The sequence below is a fragment of the Cherax quadricarinatus genome, chromosome 3 (assembly GCF_038502225.1).
Source record: "Cherax quadricarinatus isolate ZL_2023a chromosome 3, ASM3850222v1, whole genome shotgun sequence".
Lineage (NCBI taxonomy): Eukaryota > Metazoa > Arthropoda > Malacostraca > Decapoda > Parastacidae > Cherax > Cherax quadricarinatus.
This window is the reverse complement of record NC_091294.1, coordinates 60,362,525-60,383,212: the sequence shown is the minus strand read 5'-3', so window position 1 is coordinate 60,383,212 and position 20,688 is coordinate 60,362,525. Positions and strand designations below refer to the sequence as shown.

The window sequence follows — 20,688 nt, the reverse complement described above, 5'->3', positions numbered from 1 at the left end:
CATACACTGTGTCATGTATACAGTACTGTGTCATGCATACACTGTGTCATGTATAAAGTACTGTGTCATGCATACACTGAGTCATGTATGTACTGCATCATATATGTACTGTGTCATGTATACACTGTGTCATGTATACACTGTGTCTTGTATACACTGTGTCATGCATGAACTGTATCATATATGTACTGTGTCATGTATACACTGCGTCATGTATGAACTGTATCATATATGTACTGTGTCATGTATACACTGTGTCATGTATACCCCGTGTCTTGTATACACTGTGTCATGGTATAAACCTTGGTAATAAATACCGACAAGTTGGTTTAGAAAGACACGTAAGCAAACACTATAACATATTTATTAGAAAACGTTTCGGTCCTGGGACCTTGATCACTTCAAGGTCCCAGGACCGAAACGTTTTCTAATAAATATGTTATAGTGTTTGCTTACGTGTCTTTCTAAACACACTGTGTCATGTATGAACTGTATCATATATGTACTGTGTCATGTATACACTGTGTCATGTATACAGTACTGTGTCATGTGTACACTGTCATGTATGTACTGTATCATACATGTACTGTGTCATGTATACACTGTGTCATGTATGAACTGTATCATATATGTACTGTGTCATGTATACACTGTGTCATGTATGCACTGTGTCATGTATACACTGTGTCATGTATGTACTGTATCATATATGTACTGTGTCATGTATACACTGTGTCATGTATACACTGTGTCATGTATGTACTGTGTCATGTATACACTGTGTCATGTATACACTGTGTCATGTATACACTGTGTCATGTATACACTGTGTCATGTATACACTGTGTCATGTATGAACTGTATCATGTATGTACTGTGTCATGTATACACTGTGTCATGTATACACTGTGTCATGTATACACTGTGTCATGTATACACTGTGTCATGTATACACTGTGTCATGTATACACTGTGTCATGTATACACTGTATCATATATGTACTGTGTCATGTATACACTGTGTCATGTATACACTGTGTCATGTACACACTGTGTCATGTATGTACTGTATCATATATGTACTGTGTCATGTATACACTGTGTCATGTATACACTGTGTCATGTATACACTGTGTCATGTATGTACTGTATCATATATGTACTGTGTCATGTATACACTGTGTCATGTATACACTGTGTCATGTATGAACTGTATCATATATGTACTGTGTCATGTATACACTGTGTCATGTATACACTGTGTCATGTATACACTGTGTCATGTATACACTGTGTCATGTATACACTGTATCATATATGTACTGTGTCATGTATACACTGTGTCATGTATACACTGTGTCATGTACACACTGTGTCATGTATGTACTGTATCATATATGTACTGTGTCATGTATACACTGTGTCATGTATACACTGTGTCATGTATACACTGTGTCATGTATGTACTGTATCATATATGTACTGTGTCATGTATACACTGTGTCATGTATACACTGTGTCATGTATGAACTGTATCATATATGTACTGTGTCATGTATACACTGTGTCATGTATACACTGTGTCATGTATGTACTGTATCATATATGTACTGTGTCATGCATACACTGTGTCATGCATACACTGTGTCATGTATGAACTGTATCATATATGTATTGTGTCATATATACACTGTGTCATATATACACTATGTCATGTATACACTGTGTCATGTATACACTGTCATGTATACACTGTCATGTATACACTGTCATGTATACACTGTGTCATGTATACACTGTCATGTATACACTGTGTCATGTATACAGTGTCATGTACTCACCTAATTGTACTCACCTAATTGTGGTTTCAGGGGTCGAGACTCAGCTCCTGGCCCCGCCTCTTTACTTAGTGCTACTAGGTCCTCTCCCTGCTCCATGAGTTTTATCATACCTCATCTTAAAACTATGTATGGTTCCTGCCTCCACTACCTCACTTGCTATGCTATTCCACTTCCTGACAACTCTATGACTGAAGCTGTACTTCCTAACATCCCTTTCACTCATCTGGGTCTTCAAATTCCAACTGTGACCTCTTGTTTCTGTGTCCCCTCTCTGGAACATCCTGTCTCTGTCCACCTTGTCTATTCCACGCACTATTTTGTATGTTGTTATCATGTCTCCCCAAACACTCCTGTCCTCCAGTGTCATCACGCCGATTTCCCTTAACCTTTCTTCGTAGGACATTCCCCTTAGCTCTGGAACTAACCTTGTCGCAAACCTTTGCACTTTCTCTAATTTCTTGAAGTGCTTGATCAAGTGCGGGTTCCAAACAGGTGCTGCGTACTCCAGTATGGGCCTGACGTACACGGTGTACAGTGTCTTGAACGATTCCTTGCTGAGGTATCGGAACGCTATTCTCATGTATACACTGTATCATGTATACTCTGTATCATGTATGTACTGTGTTGTGTATGTAGTGTGTCATGTTATGTATACACTGTGTCATGTATAGGCTGTGTCATGCATACATTGTCTCATGGATACACTGTGTCATGTATGTATCGTGTCATGTATGTACTGTATCATGTACGTACTGTGTCATGTATGTACTGTGTCATGTATGTGCTGTGTCATGTATGTGCTGTGTCATGTACGTACTGTGTCGTGTATGTACCGTGTCATGTCATGTATACACTTTGTCATGTATACACTTTGTCATGTATACACTGTGTCATGTTTGTATTGTGTCATGTATACACTGTGTCATGTATGTACTGTGTCACGTATACATTGTCATGTATACACTGTCATGTATACACTGTGCCATGTATATACTGTCATGTATGTGCTGTGTCATGTATACATTGTCATGTATACACTGTCATGTATACACTGTGCCATGTATATACTGTCATGTATGTACTGTGTCATGTATACACTGTATCACATATGTACTGAGTCATATGTGACACAGTGTATACATGACACAGATGATCCAACGTAGCCGAGAGGTTGACAAGTGCCTATACCTTCTGCCAGATCACTCACTACTGGGTCAAGGGAGGAGCCAGAAATGTGAGTAGGGAAATCAACAAAGTTTCTCATGTCAAATACTGCAAGAAGGTCATCAAAGTCCCTCTTTAGTGTTGGTTGAGGTCACCAACAATTATGATATGTTGACAGTTGCGTTGTAGCAGAAGGGAGTCAATATTTTCCATTAGGAAGTTGATGGGGTCTGCATGTTGCCACTGAGGTCTGTACATTGCACATGCTAGTACAGAGGTACTAGTGTTTATACAGAGCTTGAAGAACATCATTTCAAGATGTGTAGGGGTGGCAACATCAATGTGTTGGGCATGTACACTTTTAGAGAAGCACACAGCAACACCTCCTCCTTGCCCTTGCCTGTCTCTTCTCATCCATGAGGTGTAGCCAGCAATTCTTGCAAAATTTTCTGGAGTCCTGTCATCCAAAAATGTTTCAACAACAGCTATCACGTTGGGACGTCGAGTGTTCACAAAACTGTGTGTGAGCTCTCCAACATTAGTAATGAAACCTCTAATGTTGGCCGACAGGATGCTGATAGACTGGCTCCTCATGATGTGGTCAGCTTGAGGTGGTGGGTGTGTAAGGCATGTAAGGTGCCTGTCCTCGAAAGAAGTAAGGTACCGAGGCAGCTGCAGGGATGTAGGTCTGTGGTCTTGTATAAGGCACAATGCCACATGCTGGGCTAAGATAGGAGTAGCTGAGTGGGTGACGTGTGGGTGTGTTCACCAATTCAGAGATCCTGCTGGTTTGTTCCGAGAACAGGTCTCTAAACAGGTGGTCTTGTCTATCAAGTTCCTTTTTCTTCCGACACTGGTCCTCCTGTTATCCTTTCTTGTGGCAGTAATTGCACCTGGTGTCTCGCAGGCCGCTGTTGGTGTGCCCCTTCCGATGACAGCGAGAGCACTGCCTAGGTGCCTGGGAGGGTGGACTATTATTTGTTGCACCCCTTGTGTTTTGCTGATTTATCTGCAGGTTCTGCCTCTGGGACTGTGTTGGTGGAAGGTGAGAAGGCTGTAGGTGTCATTCTCCTCCACGTCCTCTTCCACTTCCTCTATCACGTCCTCTACCACACCCCTGTGCAGTTCTGACAGATGTGTCCCTGCTGTTCGAACTTTGGTGCAGTAGGTGTTGAGGTGCAGTGACAGTGCCCTGATTATTAACTGCATCAATCTCTGGTGGAAAAAATCCTGACTCATTACTTGCCGATGAAGCACTGCTGCCAGATGTTGGAATAATGTCGGCAGGTGTGCTGACAGGTGTAGGATCAGAGATGGTATGTGCACTATCTAGTGTACTGGCAGGTGCTGAAGCAGAGATGTCAGGTGTAGGAGAATTAACAGATCCAAGGCTTACTTTGTTGCTGGAAAGAGGATCTGTTCCCTCTGTGGTGGTCAGAGGAATTGTGTTAGGATTCCCGAAGATAGTGTTTTGAACTCTGCCAATCTGTGGGACCTTAGCGATGACAGAATTCCACCAGTTATTTACCCCTGAGTTAAGCTCAGTGTGGGACTTCCAGTCTTTGTCAATAGTGTCACCATCAGCTGAGCAGCTTACGTCACTTGATGTAGGCTTGCACTGGCCTTCTGCAATAGCTTGTAGGTTATCTAATGATTTGAGGAGCTCATGAAGTGCTTCCCTGTGATGGATTATCTTAGCTGCGACTTTACAACACAGCCCAAAAGGGCAGTCTTGATCTCTGGACAAGAGTCCCTGAGATACTTCTGAACCTTCCTCCTGTAGCTCCAGGCTTGTATCCACATATACCACAAGAGTATGGATATCCTTCAATTTTCTGAGATTTTCAACCTGACTGCAACAGAATTCTTCCTCTGGAATGCAATCTGTGTGGCAGTAGTTGGAACAAGTAGGCTCCTTACATCTAAGAAGTATTTTGTCCCTTGTGGTATACCCACAAACACTGCAGTAACTACTGGGACAATAGCCAGATAGCGAAGATATTCTTGCTATTTTGCGATGTGAAGACATTCTCTCTCTCTCTCTCTCTCTCTCTCTCTCTCTCTCTCTCTCTCTACCTCTCTCTTCCTCTCTCCCTCTCACTCCCTCTCTCTCTCCCCCTCTCCCTCCCTCTCTCTCACTCTGTCACTCTATCTATCTCTCCCCTCTACCTCTCCCTTTTCTCTCCCTCTCTCCCCCATTCCCCTACTCCCCTGTCCTTTCCCTCCCTCCCTTGCCCCCCTTTCCCTCAAAAAAAAAAAAAAAAAAAAAGATGGTAACTCAGAGGAGGCCTCGAAGACCCCGGGGATCAGAGAGATTGGTTCTAGTAGGGAAGAATGGATGGAAGAGCAATGCAAAAGGATGGAACAAGAGTGGAAGAGAAAACTAGGAGAGCTTGCTCCAAAAATGGACACAGAGTTTTCTGTGAAATTGGAAAAGAGGTTGGAGGAGGAGAAGAAGCATCGGGAGTCCCAGGTTGAAGTCGCAGTAGTTAGGATAAGGGTCCTAGAATATGAGGTAAATAGGCTGAAGCGAGCTACAGTGGTATTGACCAGAGGAGGCACAGCAACTGAAGCTGGTACACCCCTACTGAACGAGGGGCCCAACGGGAAGGAAGGAGACATAACTTACATTAAGGTCCTATCAGCCCTATCAGCCCACCAAGCAGGGCCAAGGAATGAAGGGGGAGAGCAGCTGGGTGCAGGTGGTGAGGGGGACAGGTCATATACAGAGACACGACCATGCCATCAAGAGCCAGAGGAAAAAATAAAGGAGAAAATGGCCATGTACAGACAGGAACCAGAGACACAGAGGGAAAGACAATGGGAGGAAGAGAGGGCAAATTCAGTGTTTGTTCATGGGCTTCAGGAGAGTGCATCAAAGAAATAGAAGAGGAAATGTCTGAGACTGTAAATTTTCAAATAGGGGGGTACCTGAAGTTGGGAAAACGACCAACCAAGTTGATTTTCAGGACAGAAACAACGCAGAACAGGATCCTCCAAGAGAAACCACGGTTGAAGGATTCGGCAGCATAAAGAAGGTATTCCTAGAATGAGACAGAACAAAAACAGAATGACAGCAGCTGAGGGAGAGGACACAAAAGTGAAAGGAACTAGGTGGAGAGACAAGGACAGAATCAGCAGAGGACAACCAGAACAGGGCAGAGCAACAAGAGCAAGCACACACAGAACCATCCCCAGAACCCGACAACCAATCACCCTATCCCAACAGAGACCACAATCCACACTCACAGCTCCCACCCCACATTACGCTGTAGAATCCCACAGTACACTGCGAGGTCCCCCACTCTCACAGACTCCCTCAAATCACAGTGTTGGAGAGGAAACTGAAGGTATGGTACACCAACACTGATGGAATAACAAATAAATAGGAGTGGCATGAAAGAGTCAAAGTGGCATCACCGAACATCATAGCCCTCACAGAAACCAAGCTCACAGGGATGATAACGGATGCCATCTTTCCAACGCGATATCAGATCCTGAGGAAAGACAGAGAGAACAAAGGGGGTAGAGGAGTGGCACTGCTGATCAAAAACTGATGGGATTTTGATGAGCTTGAGAGAGGAGACAGAGAAGAAGCAAGAGATTACATAGTACTAACGCTTCAGTATGAAGGTCCTAAGGTGGTAATTGCTGTAATGTATAACCCACCACAGAACAGCAGGAGGCCAAGGCAAGAGTATGATAAGAGTAATAGAGCGATGGTTGACACACTTGCTGAAGTGGCCAGAAGGGCCCATGTGAGCAGGGCAAAGCTACTGGTCATGGGTGACTTCAACCACAAGGAAATTGAGTGGGAGAACTCGGATCCACATGGGGGCCAAGAAACGCGGAGGGCTAAGATAATGGAGGTGGTACTGGAAAACCTCATGGACCAACACGTAAGGGACACTACCAGAGAGAGAGGAGAGGATGAACCAGCGAGACTGGGCCTAATATTCACCTTGAGTAGTGCAGATATTGAAGACATCACATATGAAAGACCCCTTGGGGCCAGTGATCATGTGGTTTTAAGCTTCGAATACATAGTAGAATTACAAGTGGAGGGGGAACCAGGAAGGGCTGGATGAATGAAGCCAAACTACAAGAAAGGGGACTACGCAAGCATGAAGAACTTCCTCAATGGGGTTCAGTGGGACAGAGAACTGGCAGGTAAGTCAGTAGACGAGATGATGAAATATGTGACAACACTGTTACCCAAGGGTAACAGGAATAATGAAAAAGCCAGGTTGAGCCCGTGGTTAACCCAAAGGTGCAGGGAGGCCAAAACCAAGTGTGCTAGGGAATGGAAGAAGTATAGAAGGCAAAGGACCCAGGAGAATAAGGAGACCAGTCATAGAACCAGAAGTGAATATGCACAGGTAAGATGGGAGGCCCAAAGGCAATATGAGAATGACATAGCAGCAAAAGCCAAATCTGACCCAAAACTGTTGTACAGCCACATCAAGAGGAAAACGACAGTCAATGACTACGTAATCAGGCTGAGGAAGGAAGGAGGGGAGGTCACAAAAAACGATCATGAAGCATGTGAGGAGCTCAACATGAGATTCAAAGAAGTGTTCACAGAGGAGACAGAAGGGCCTCCAGAAAGGCAGAGGTGGGGTACACCGTCAAGTGTTGGACACAATATATTCCACCGAAGAAGAAGTGAAGAGGTTGTTAAGCGAGCTAGATACCTCAAAGGCGATAGGGCTATATAACATCTCTCTATGGGTTCTGAGAGAGGGAGCAGAGGCACTTTGTGTACCACTAACAACTATCTTCAACATATCTATCGAAACAGGACGACTACCGGAAGTATGGAAAACAGCAAATATGGTCCCAATTTTTTAAAAAAAGAGACAGACACGAAGCATTAAACTACAGACCAGTGTTACTGACGTGTATAGTATGCATGGTCATGGAGAAACTTATCAGGAGAAGAGTTGTGGAGCACCTAGAAAGGAATGAGCTTATCAACGACAGCCAGCACGGTTTTAGGGACAGGAAATCCTCTGTCACAAACCTACTGGAGTTCTATGACAGGGTGACGGCAGTAAGACAAGAGAGAGAGGGGTGGGTAGATTGCATTTTCTTGGACTGTAAAAAGGCATTGGACACAGTTCCACACAAGATATTAGTGCAGAAGATGGAGGTCCAGGCAGGGATAACAGGGAAGGTACTACAGTGGATCAGGGAATAGCTGTCAGGATGACAACAGCGAGTCATGGTACTTGGCGAGGTGTCAGAGTGGGCGCCGGTAACGAGCGTGGTGCCACATGGATCAGTCCTAGGACTGGTACTGTTTTTGGTATCTGTGAACGACATGACGGAAAGAATAGACTTCGAAGTGTCCCTGTTTGCAGATGGTGTGAAGCTGATAAGAAGAATTCAATCAGAAAAAGACCAGACAGAACTACAATAGGATCTGGACAGGTTGCAGGCCTGGTCCAGAAAATGGCTCCTGGAGTTTAACCCCACCAAGTGCAAAGATTGGGGAAGGTCAAAGAAGACTACAGACGGAGCACAGTCCAGGGGCCCAGAGCCTACAAACCTCACTCAAGGAAAAGGATCTTGGTGTGAGTATAACACCGGGAACATCTGAGGTGCACATTTTCCAAATAACTGCTGCAGCATATGGACGCCTGGCAAACCTACGAACAGCATTCCGACATTTAAATAAGGACTCATTCAGGACCCTGTACACTGTATACATTAGGTCCATACTGGAATATGCAGCACTAGTTTGGAACCCTCACCTAGCCAGCATGTAAGGAAACTAGACTAGTCCCGGAGCTAAGAGATATGTCCTACGAGGAGAGGTTAAGGGAAATCGACCTGACGACACTGGAAGACAGGAGAGTTAGGGGGGATATGATAACATATAAAATCCTGACAATTATAGACAAGGTGGACAGAGACAGGATGTTCTTGAGATGGGACACAGTAGCATGGGGTCGCAGTTAGAAACTGAAGACTCAGATGAACCACAGGGATGTTAGGAAGTATTTCTTCAGTTACAGAGTTGTCAGGAAGTGGAATAGCCTTGGTAGTGATGTAGTGGAGGCAGGATCCATACATAGCTTTAAGAAGATGCATGATAAAGCTCACAGAGCGGGAAGAGTGATCAGGTAGTGGCCACTTGAGGCGGGGCCAGGAGCTGTGACTCGAGCCACGCAACCACAACTAAGTGAGTACACACACACACACACACACACACACACACACACACACACACACACACACACACACACACACACACACACACAATTATGTTTTGGCCCTAAGTAGTAAATGCAGTGATGTATACCTGCCACCCAACTGCTGGAGGCCAAGAGAAGAATTTGATGAGAGCAACAGAGGAATGGTGGACACACTAGCTGAGGTGGCCAGAGGAGCTCACACAGGTAGAACAAAGTTACTAGTTATGGGTGATTTCAATCACAAGGAGATTGGGAAAACCTGGAGCCATATGGAGGCCCCGAAATATGGAGAGGCAAGATGATGGATGTGGAACTGGAAAACGTCATGCATCAACATGTTAGGGACACTACCAGAAAGAGAGGTGAAGATGAACCAGCAAGACTGGACCTCATATTCACCATGAGTTGTTAGGACATCGAGGACATCACATACAAAAGGCCCCTTGGAGCTTGTGATCACGTGGTTCTGAGCTTTAAATACATAGATTTAAAGTGGACAGGGTAGCAGAAGTAGGATAGGTGAAGCCAAACTACAAAAGGGGGGACTACACAGGAATGAGGGACTTTTTGCAAGAGGTTCACTGGGAAATAGAATGGGCAGGAAAATCAGTAAAAGAAATGATAGACTACATGACAAGAAAATGCAAGGAGGCAGAGGAGAAGTATGTTCCCAAAGTACAGAAGACCAGGAAATTAAAGAAATTATTCGAAGAGCGAGAAACGAATATGCACAGATAAGGAGGAAGGCCCAGCGGCAATACGAAAATGACATAGCATCGAAAGTCAAGTCTGACCCGAAGCTGTTGTATAGCCACATCAGGAGGAAAACAACAGTCAAGGACCAGGTAATCAGGTTAAGGAAGGAAGGTGGGGAGTTCACAAGAAATGACCAAGAAGAATGTGAGGAGTTCAACATGAGATTTAAAGAAGTATTTACAGTGCAGACAGGAAGGACTCTAGGAAGTCAAAACAGAGGTAGGGGATACACAAATAAGGAATACTCCAACAAGTGCTGGATGAAATACACACAACCAAGGAGGAGGTGACGAAACTGTTACGTGAACTTGATACCTCAAAGGCGGTGGGACCAGACAACATCTTTCCATGAGTCATTAGAAAGCGAGCACAGACTCTGTGTGTGCCACAAACAAGAATCTTCAACACATCCACAGAAACTGGGCAACTGCCTGATGTATGGAAGACAGCAAATATAGTTCCAGTTTTTAAGGAAGGAGACAGACACAAGGCATTAAACTGCAGACCAATGTCACTGACATGTATAGTGTGCAAAGTCATGGAGAAGATTATGAGGAGGAGAGTGATGGAGCACCTAGAAAAGAACAAGCATATAAATGACAACCAACATGGTTTCAGGGAAGGGAAATCCTGCATCACAAACCTACTAGAGTTTTATGACAAGGCAACGGAAGTAAAACGTTAGAGAGAGAGAGAGAGAGAGAGAGAGAGAGAGAGAGAGAGAGAGAGAGAGAGAGGTAGATTGCATTTTCTTGGACTACAAGAAGCCCTTCAACACAGTTCTTCAAAAGAGGTTAGTGAAAAAGCTAGAGAATCAGGCACACCTAACAGGAAAGGCACGGCAGTGATCAGGGAATACTTGGCAGGGCGGCAACAACGAGTCATGGTAAGCAGCGAGGTATCAGAGTGGGCGCCTGTGACGAGGGGGGTTTCACAAGGGTCAGTCCTAGGACCAGTGCTGTCTTTGGTATTTGTAAATGATATGACGGATAGCATAGACTAAGAAATGTCCCTGTTTGCAGATGATCTGACGTTAATGAGGAGAATTATATGGGATGAGAACCAGGCGGGACTATGAAGAGACCTGAACAGGCTGCAAACCTGGTCCAGCAACTTGCTCTTCGATTTTAACCCCGCCAAATGCAAAGTCGTGAAGATCAGAGAAGGGCAAAGAAGACATGCATAAAGAGTATAGGCTAGGTGGCCAAAGACTGCAAACCTCACTCAAGGAAAAGGATCTTGGGGTGAGTATAACACCGGGCACATCTCCTGAGGTGCACATCAACCAAATAACTGCTGCAGCATATGGGTGCATGGCAAACCTATGAATAGCGTTTCGATACCTCAGTAAGGAATCGTTTAAAATTCTGTACACTGTGTACGTCAGGCCCATTTGAGAGTATGCAACACCAGTTTGGAACCCACACCTGGTCAAGCACGTCAAGAAATTAGAGAAAGCGCAATGGTTTGCAACGAGACTCGTCCCAGAGCTAAGGGGACTGTCCTACAAAGAAGGTTAAGGGAAATCGGCCTGGCGACACTGGAGGACAGACATGATGTTCCAGAGATGGGATACAGCACAAGGGGTCACAATTGAAAGTTGCTGACTCAGATGAGTCAAAGGGATGTTAGGAAATATTTCTTTAGTTATAAAGTTGTCAGGAAGTGGAACAGTCTGGAAAGTGACATAGTAGAGCAGGAACCATACATAGTTTTAAGGCGAGGTTTGATAAAGCACATGGAGCAGGGAGAGAGAGGACCTAGTAGCGATCTGTGAAGAGGCGGGGCCAATAGGTAGACTTGACCCCTGCAACCACAAATAGGTGAGTACACACACACACACACACACTAGGAGTTCAGTGCATCAAACTGGCAGTCAGAGATACTGTCGACTGATGGATGGGGAGAAACAGCAGAGTTACCAGTGACTGTCTGCCACTGATGGGCAGCAGCAGCAATCAGAGTTACCAGTGACTGTCTGCCACTAATGGGCAACAGCAGGAATCAGTTACTAATGACTGTCTGCGATTGATGGGCAGCAGGAGGAAGATGTTTTGCCTTCAGACCCTTCAAGGGAGGCTCCTTGATGCTGGTGACGGGCTCTTGATCTAGGGAATTAGATCTGTGCTCCATTTCCCTGAATTGAGTCTGAATGCCTTCCACCCCCCCACATGCGCTGTATAATCCTATGAGTTTAGCGCTCCTCCAAGATTATATTAATAATTTGCCTTCAGAACGACGAGAATAGCTCCTATATGACGCCTTCTGTGAGAGTCTGTGGCTGATATGCTGATGCAAGGTCCAGTCAGCTGACAGTTATTGTTGTCTGCTTACAGTCACCACGAAATATCAGCTGCCTTACCCTCACACACACAGACACTGACAGACATACATGTGCACACACACACACACACACATATGCACACACACACACATGTAGTGGAGGCAGGATCCATACATAGCTTTAAGCAGAGGTATGATAAAGCTCACGGCTCAGGGAGAGTGACCTAGTAGCGATCAGTGAAGAGGCGGGGCCAGGAGCTCGGACTCGACCCCCGCAACCTCAACTAGGTGAGTACAACTAGGTGAGTACACACATGCACACATACACATGCAACACACATATACACTAACCACACATACATTTGTAGTAACTGGTGTATGAAAAAAATAGGACACATGAGAGGAGGAGGAGGAGGAGGAGAAGTCAAGGAAGTGAGGATAATTGGCCTGGAAAGGAAGAATGGGTTGAAGAGCTCAGGAGAAGGATGGAAGAAGAGTGGGAAGCTAGAAGAGCTTACCAGTAAGATGGAGAAGAGGATGCATGCAGAGAGCAAGAAGTGGGCACTGCAGGCCAAAGTTGCAGAGGTCAGGATACAGAAACTAGAAGTTGAGCTGAGAAACCTTAAGCAGGATAGAGTACCAGAGAACAGGAGGAGCTTGTTATCAGGGGCAAATACAAACCTATGTTAAGGCCCTCTCAGGCCACAAAAAGGGCTAGGAAATATCGAGGAGAGAAAGTGGCATGCACTTGGGTAAGGGACAATTTTAAGTGAAGGGACTGTAAGTAGGGATGGTGATAGATCCCCCACAGAAGCAATGTCAGGCCACCAAGAGAAACAGAAGACGATGAAGCAGCAATGGTTATTTATCCTTCGATCAGACCCAGAGATGCAGAGGGAATAGCAATGGGAAGAGGAGAGGAAGAGGGCAGTTTTTAACCATGGTCTTCAGAAGGCCAAAGACAGGACATATGAAGATGACAGGGAGAGGAAAAAGAGATTAGAAATGTCATCAAACAGGAGAGGAGGACATTACTGAGTGGATAAACTTTCAGGGAATCAGGAGATACTCGAGGGGGTAAAATCGATCAGTAAAATTGGTTTTCAGGACAGACAACAACAAAATACAAGGGGGTGTTCCATAACTGTGACAGAATGCATACAGAATGGCAGAAACTGACAGAGAGGATACAAAGATACAAGGAGCAAGAAAGACAAGGCTAAAGAAAGGCAGAGGCACCCACGGGGGAGGAACAGTAATCACATGCACCCAGAGAACGACCCACAGAACTCCGAAACAAAACAAATCAAGCCACACTCTGTACTCATAGACCCCCCAACACAAACTCCACCAACACAGCAGCCTCCCAGAGTGTCAGCCCAGGTCTCCCACTTTTCTAGCCCCCACAAACCCCCTAGAATACAAGATATGGGACATCAACACAGAATATTGGATAAATGTGAAGAGTGGCACAAAAGAATCATGGAGGCATCCCCAGACATCACAGCACTCACAGAAACCAAGCTTGTAGGGATGATAATAGACACGAGCTTTCAAAGTGGACATCAGATCATGAGGAAAGACAGAGGGAACAGAGAAGGTGGAGGAGTTGTACTGCTCATCAACAAGCAGTAGAGTTTTGTGGAGTTAGGAGTGGACAGAAGGGAAGCAAGGGACTACATAATAGGAACACTTCAGACTGGGGACCCTGAAATGTGGAGGGCCAAGATAATGGAGGTGGTACTGGAAAACCTCATGCATCAGTATGTTAGAGACACTCCCAGAGAGATAGAAGAGGATGAACCAGCATGAAGTTAGGTGTTTGACTGCATAGGTAGGTGTCTCTGAACACATAGGTAGGTGTCCGTGACCACATAGGTAGGTGTCTGTTAGCACGTAGGTAGGTGTCTGTGAGCACAGAGGTAGGTATCTGTGAGCATGAAGTTAGGTATCTGACTATGTAGGTATGTGCCTGTGAGCACATAGGTAGGTGTCCATGATCATGTAGGTAGGTACCTGTTAGCACGTAGGTAGGTGTCTGACTACATATGTAGGTGTCTTTGAGCATGAAGGTAGGTGTCTGTGAGCACGTAATTAGGTGTTTGACTACGTAGGTAGGTATCTGAGTACGAAGGTAGATGCCTGTGAGCACATAGGTAAGTGCCCGTGAGCATGTAGGTAAGTGCCTGTGAGCAAGTAGGTAAGTGCCTGTGAGTATGTAGGAAGGAGTCATCATTGTCATGAAGGCAGCTGAAAGTGTCATTGTTGTCATGAAGGAAGCTAAATCATTGTTGTCATGAAGGAAGCTGAGTCATTGTTGTCATGAAGGTAGCTGAGTCATTGTTGTCATGAAGGAAGCTGAGTCATTATGTCAGTATAGCACTCCACCGAGTTTGTTCATTCCTCCAGTAAGAAAGAACTGATTCCATGTGGTCTGGTGTGATTTGATTCCTGCTCCAGGAAGATCTTGTTCTGACTGTGAAGCCACCAGCACCCATTAGTGGCTTTGTTATGAGTCAAGAATTACTGTATCGAACAGCCGAGTTGGGAACTCCAAGCAGAAGAGTATACCAGTGAGTAACTTTACAGTCACTAGTGAATGTAGCTGTATCTTTTGTAGATACTTGTTCAGACCTCCCTCAGTCAAGACATGTGTTAGCCATTGCAGAAGAATTCGATCCTAGCAAAGATGATAATCATTTTGCATATGTAAATCTTACCCTCACAGAGTTGGGTTTAAATGTACATAGTCTGTATAATTAGATGTCCAAGATGAATGAAGTTGTTCACTGTGTGTTTGTTATTAGCTGATCAGTTTTTCAGAAAATTTTTCTTGTGTATTCACGTTCCCTCCAAATTCTGAGAATTTAACAGTAATGATCTGTGCGTGCCAGATCTGCCTTTGCTCTTAATTTACTTTCACCATTGTAAATATATATATTCTTCCTCAGAATCCATAGAGTGCATGAATACAGATCGATCGATCAATTCCATCCTTAATTATACCATAATTTGTTCTTATAATTCATAATGCATTACCTTAACATCCATTATGATACCATCCATTAGTTGTAAGTTACATATGTCTTTGCTATTGTATAGAACATGCCCAGAGCCACCTGCCTGTTCAGCCTATAGCATAGTATTGTATATTGAGACGACATACATAACATGACCGAGCTGTCAGTATAGCTACTGAATTCCCCTATATGTATACTTGAGTAGTATATTGTAGATCGTATCATCCATGTATATATTTAGGCTCCCTTTCAGTAGGCTCAGCGACTAGCATGTGTGACGTCACGTGATGCCGTTGTGAGCGCTGTGTGCTTATCCTCTCTCTCAGTTCTCCACGTATAGACCTAGAAACAGGACAGGCCAGTCTGGGCTCCCCTCTTCTCACACTCTCCTAATATAGGTGTCACCATCCAACAAGTGTGTTTAACTCCAACCATCACATCTCCACGAACCCTTCCAACAATTGTTGTCATGAAGGTAGCTGAGTCATTGTTGTCATGAAGGAAGCTGAGTCATTGTTGTCATGAAGGTAGTTGAGTCATTGTTGTCATGAAGGGAGCTGAGCCATTGTTGTCATGAAGGGAGCTGAGTCATTGTTGTCAAGAAGGTAGGTGAGTCATTGTTGTCACGAAGGGAACTGGGTCATTGTTGTCATGAAGGAAGCTGAGTCATTGTTGTCATGAAGGTAGCTGAGTCATTGTTGTCATGAAGGTAGCAGAGTCATTGCTGTCATGAAGGAAGCTGAGTCATTGTTGTCATGAAGGGAGCTGAGTCATTTTTGTCATGAGGGAAGCTGAGTCATTGTTGTCATGAAGGTAGCTGAGTCATTGCTGTCATGAAGCTGAGTCATTGTTGTCATGAAGGAAGCTGAGTCACTGTTGTCATGAAGGGAGCTGAGTCATTGATGTCATGAAGGTAGCTGAGTCATTGTTGTCACGAAGGTAACAGAGTCATTCCTATCATGAAGGAAGCTGAGTCATTGTTGTCATGAAGGGAGCTGAGTCATTGTTGTCATGAAGGAAGCTGAGTCATTGTTGTCATGAAGGTAGCTGAGTCATTGCTGTCATGAAGCTGAGTCATTGTTGTCATGAAGGAAGCTGAGTCATTGTTGTCATGAAGGTAGCTGAGTCATTGTTGTCATGAAGGTAGCTGAGTCATTGTTGTCATGAAGGTAGCTGAGTCATTGATGTCATGAAGGAAGCTGAGTCATTGTTGTCATGAAGGGAGCTGAGTCATTGTTGTCATGAAGGGAGCTGAGTCATTGCTGTCATGAAGGTAGCTGAGTCACTGTTGTCATGAAGGGAGCTGAGTCATTGTTGTCATGAAGGTAGCTGAGTCATTGCTGTCATGAAGGTAGCTGAGTCATTGTTGTCATGAAGGGAGCTGAGTCATTGATGTCATGAAGGTAGCTGAGTCATTGCTGTCATGAAGGGAGCTGAGTCATTGTTGTCATGAAGGGAGCTGAGTCATTGTAGTCATGAAGGGAGCTGAGTCATTGCTGTCATGAAGGTAGCTGAGTCATTGTTGTCATGAAGGTAGCTGAGTCATTGTTGTCATGAAGGTAGCTGAGTCATTGTTGTCATGAAGGGAGCTGAGTCATTGATGTCATGAAGGAAGCTGAGTCATTGTTGTCATGAAGGAAACTGAGTTATTGTTGTCATGAAGGGAGCTGAGTCATTGTTGTCATGAAGGAAACTGAGTCATTGTTGTCATGAAGGTAGCTGAGACATTGTTGTCATGAATGGAGCTGAGACATTGTTGTCATGAAGGTAGCTGAGACATTGTTGTCATGAAGGGAGCTGAGTCATTGTTGTCATGAAGAAAGCTGAGACATTGTTGTCATGAAGGTAGCTGAGACATTGTTGTCATGAAGGGAGCTGAGTCATTGTTGTCATGAAGGAAGCTGAGACATTGTTGTCATGAAGGTAGCTGAGACATTGTTGTCATGAAGGCAGCTGAGACATTGTTGTCATGAAGGTAGCTGAGACATTGTTGTCATGAAGGGAGCTGAGTCATTGTTGTCATGAAGGTAGCTGAGTCATTGTTGTCATGAAGGGAGCTGAGACATTGTTGTCATGAAGGGAGCTGAGACATTGTTGTCATGAAGGAAGCTGAGACATTGTTGTCATGAAGGGAGCTGAGTCATTGTTGTCATGAAGCTAGCTGAGTCATTGTTGTCACGAAGGTAGCTGAGACATTGTTGTCATGAAGGGAGCTGAGACATTGTTGTCATGAAGGTAGCTGAGTTATTGTTGTCATGAAGGAAGCTGAGTCATTATTGTCATGAAGGGAGCTGAGTCATTGTTGTCATGAAGGTAGCTGAGTCATTGTTGTCATGAAGGGAGCTGAGTCATTGTTGTCATGAAGGGAGCTGAGTCATTGTTGTCATGAAGGGAGCTGAGTTATTGTTGTCATGAAGGTAGCTGAGTCATTGTTGTCATGAAGGGAGCTGAGTTATTGTTGTCATGAAGGAAGCTGAGTCATTGTTGTCATGAAGGAAGCTGAGTCATTGTTGTCATGAAGGAAGCTGAGTCATTGTTGTCATGAAGGGAGCTGAGTTATTGTTGTCATGAAGGTAGCTGAGTCATTGTTGTCATGAATGGAGCTGAGTCATTGTTGTCATGAAGGTAGCTGAGACATTGTTGTCATGAAGGGAGCTGAGTTATTGTTGTCATGAAGGAAGCTGAGTCATTGTTGTCATGAAGGAAGCTGAGTTATTGTTGTCATGAAGGAAGCTGAGTCATTGTTGTCATGAAGGGAGCTGAGTTATTGTTGTCATGAAGGTAGCTGAGTCATTGTTGTCATGAAGGGAGCTGAGTCATTGTTGTCATGAAGGGAGCTGAGTTATTGTTGTCATGAAGGAAGCTGAGTCATTGTTGTCATGAAGGGAGCTGAGTCATTGTTGTCATGAAGGGAGCTGAGTTATTGTTGTCATGAAGGAAGCTGAGTCAATGTTGTCATGAAGGGAGCTGAGACATTGTTGTCATGAAGGGAGTTGAGTTATTGTTGTCATGAAGGAAGCTGAGTCATTGTTGTCATGAAGGAAGCTGAGTTATTGTTGTCATAAAGGAAGCTGAGTCATTGTTGTCATGAAGGGAGCTGAGTTATTGTTGTCATGAAGGTAGCTGAGTCATTGTTGTCATGAAGGGAGCTGAGTCATTGTTGTCATGAAGGGAGCTGAGTTATTGTTGTCATGAAGGAAGCTGAGTCAATGTTGTCATGAAGGGAGCTGAGTCATTGTTGTCATGAAGGGAGCTGAGTCATTGTTGTCATGAAGGGAGCTGAGTTATTGTTGTCATCAAGGAAGCTGAGTCAATGTTGTCATGAAGGGAGCTCAGACATTGTTGTCATGAAGGGAGCTGAGTTATTGTTGTCATGAAGGAAGCTGAGTCATTGTTGTCATGAAGGAAGCTGAGTTATTGTTGTCATGAAGGAAGCTGAGTCATTGTTGTCATGAAGGGAGCTGAGTCATTGTTGTCATGAAGGTAGCTGAGTCATTGTTGTCATGAAGGGAGCTGAGTCATTGTTGTCATGAAGGGAGCTGAGTCATTGTTGTCATGAAGGGAGCTGAGTCATTGTTGTCATGAAGGGAGCTGAGTCATTGTTGTCATGAAGGGAGCTGAGTCATTGTTGTCATGAAGGGAGCTGAGTCATTGTTGTCATGAAGGGAGCTGAGACATTGTTGTCATGAAGGGAGCTGAGTCATTGTTGTCATGAAGGGAGCTGAGTCATTGTTGTCATGAAGGGAGCTGAGTCATTGTTGTCATGAAGGGAGCTGAGTCATTGTTGTCATGAAGGGAGCTGAGTCATTGTTGTCATGAAGGGAGCTGAGTCATTGTTGTCATGAAGGGAGCTGAGTCATTGTTGTCATGAAGGGAGCTGAGTCATTGTTGTCATGAAGGGACCTGAGTGTTTGTTGTCATCAAGGGAGCTGAGTCATTGTTGTCATGAAGGGAGCTGAGTCATTGTTGTCATGAAGGGAGCTGAGTCATTGTTGTCATGAAGGGAGCTGAGTCATTGTTGTCATGAAGGTAGCTGAGTCATTGTTGTCATGAAGGGAGCTGAGTCATTGTTGTCATGAAGGGAGCTGAGTCATTGTTGTCATGAAGGGAGCTGAGTCATTGTTGTCATGAAGGGAGCTGAGTCATTGTTGTCATGAAGGGAGCTGAGTCATTGTTGTCATGAAGGGAGCTGAGTCATTGTTGTCATGAAGGGAGCTGAGTCATTGTTGTCATGAAGGGAGCTGAGTCATTGTTGTCATGAAGGGAGCTGAGTCATTGTTGTCATGAAGGGAGCTGAGTCATTGTTGTCATGAAGGGAGCTGAGTCATTGTTGTCATGAAGGGAGCTGAGTCATTGTTGTCATGAAGGGAGCTGAGTCATTGTTGTCATGAAGGGAGCTGAGTCATTGTTGTCATGAAGGGAGCTGAGTCATTGTTGTCATGAAGGGAGCTGAGTCATTGTTGTCATGAAGGGAGCTGAGTCATTGTTGTCATGAAGGTGAGCTGAGTCATTGTTGTCATGAAGGTAGCTGAGTCATTGTTGTCATGAAGGGAGCTGAGTCATTGTTGTCATGAAGGGAGCTGAGTCATTGTTGTCATGAAGGGAGCTGAGTCATTGTTGTCATGAAGGGAGCTGAGTCATTGTTGTCATGAAGGTAGCTGAGTCATTGTTGTCATGAAGGGAGCTGAGTCATTGTTGTCATGAAGGGAGCTGAGTCATTGTTGTCATGAAGGGAGCTGAGTCATTGTTGTCATGAAGGGAGCTGAGTCATTGTTGTCATGAAGGTAGCTGAGTCATTGTTGTCATGAAGGGAGCTGAGTCATTGTTGTCATGAAGGGAGCTGAGTCATTGTTGTCATGAAGGGAGCTGAGTCATTGTTGTCATGAAGGAGGCTGAGACATTGTTGTCATGAAGGTAGCTGAGTCATTGTTGTCATGAAGGTAGCTGAGTCATTGTTGTCATGAAGGTAGCTGAGTCATTGTTGTCATGAAGGGAGCTGAGTCATTGTTGTCATGAAGGTAGCTGAGTCATGAGAAGGGAGCAGTCATTGTTGTCATGAAGATAGCTGAGTCATTGTTGTCATGAAGGTAGCTGAGTCATTGTTGTCATGAAGGGAGCTGAGTCATTGTTGTCATGAAGGTAGCTGAGTCATTGTTGTCATGAAGGGAGCTGAGTCATTGTTGTCATGAAGGAACCTGAGTCATTATTGTCATGAACGGAGCTGAGTCATTGTTGTCATGAAGGAAGCTGAGTTATTGTTGTCATGAAGGGAGCTGAGTTATTGTTGTCATGAAGGAAGCTGAGTCATTGTTGTCATGAATTGAGATGAGTCATTGTTGTCATGAAGGAAGCTGAGTCATTGTTGTCATGAAGGGAGCTGAGTCATTGTTGTCATGAAGGAAGCTGAGTCATTGTTGTCATGAA

The 20,688-nt window shown here is 44.5% G+C and overlaps 1 protein-coding gene across 1 annotated transcript in view; it reads left to right on the top strand.

Moving 5' to 3' along the window:
• LOC128706178 (neuroglian) overlaps nucleotides 1-20,688 on the top strand; it is a gene marked incomplete in the record, with an annotated part of 1,637,481 nt that overhangs the window by 609,446 nt on the left and 1,007,347 nt on the right. The window contains 1 exon segment of the mRNA XM_070093335.1: nucleotides 3,040-3,075.